Consider the following 1,452-nt stretch of genomic DNA (forward strand, 5'->3'; position numbering starts at 1 on the left):
TTCCCTACTTCCTCCCTTTTTTGCTTACCTACCTCTGGTTGGCTGTTTGAGTTTACAGCTCCCATTGCACTTCTGATTTATGGTCCCTTCCTCAGGCACCACCAGATTTAAAAATCCCTGTCACCCCAAGATGGAGGTGGGCCCCTTTGAGAGACCCATTCTTAGACTCATAATATACAGGCATGGGGGATGGCCACTGTTGCATCCAGAGAAGTTCTTGCCTTCCTCATTTAAGCATTTGAACTCCCAGAAAATCCGCATTTACATGATTAGGTACCTCCCCCAACTTCTCAGGCATACCCCTTCAACATCTTGTCACTTTTTAGGAAGGATAAAATGTAGCCACATGCTAAATATCATCTTATGAAAGAGTCCATATTGGGAGTTTACACTAAAATAAGAGACACCATCATTTAGCATCATTACTAAGGTTTCCGTACACATTGATGTTGAATGAACACGTCTGACCACACAGAGCCTTTTCGCTGTTACATGTTATAAAAATTCTGTTCTTACTGTTATCTCTTTTCTGGTGGCAAATGAGAAGCTGTGGAAAAGATTGTTCATTTCTTGTAAACTCGCTAGGGTGGTTTATAATGTTTGAGGTTTTCTTCATTCTCTTCAACATTGTGATAGCTAGGATTGGATAGTTACGTTCCCATACAAATGCATACTTCAGAAAACTTAAGTGTCATTTTCTAAGGTAAGTGAAAAACTAGCATATACATGACAGAAAATGATCACAACACAAAAATATATACATATATATTAATAAATAAGGGACTATGATAATGTAATAAATATATTAATCACCACAAAATAACACTATATGTAATTTACTTTTCCTTTGTTACACTTTTATTTTCTTAAGCCTGTATTCATTTTATAATAATTATTGGTGAGGGGAGTTGTCTTAAAAGCAAAATAATTTTAGAAGATTTGCTGTGTAACTTTAAATTGTACTCTTTTTTTTTTGGAGAGGTTTTCACTATAGGGTGCATGCGCTCATCAGACAGACAGAAAGAGACAGAGAGACAGAAAGTGAGAACTCACCCCCCAGAGGGGATGGCCACACCGCAATCCATTCTCTTCCATTCTCCTCTCGGGATCTTGGGCACGCACGCACACGCGCCCTGCATGAGTTTTAAGCCACCCGGTCCAGGACACGAACCGCAGTCGACTACATGGGAGTCCAGCGACATAGCCATTACGCTAACTGCTGGTCCCTAAGTTGTACTCATTTAGTAATGAGACTATCTTCAAAAATACCATGCAATGCAGTTAACAGAAAATGTATTTCCAACTAAAAATTCTCACAAATACATTTATCTCTTTTTTTAAGAATTTCTCTCTCTCTCTCTCTCTCTCTTTCTTTCTTCCTTCTTTCTTTTTCTTCTTCTTTCTTTTTAATTTGACCAGAGAGGGACAGAGAGAGAGAGAGAGAGAGAAAGA

The sequence above is a fragment of the Tupaia chinensis genome, unplaced genomic scaffold (genome assembly GCF_000334495.1).
Source record: "Tupaia chinensis unplaced genomic scaffold, TupChi_1.0 Scaffold000052_1, whole genome shotgun sequence".
In the NCBI taxonomy this organism is placed as follows: Eukaryota; Metazoa; Chordata; class Mammalia; order Scandentia; family Tupaiidae; genus Tupaia; species Tupaia belangeri.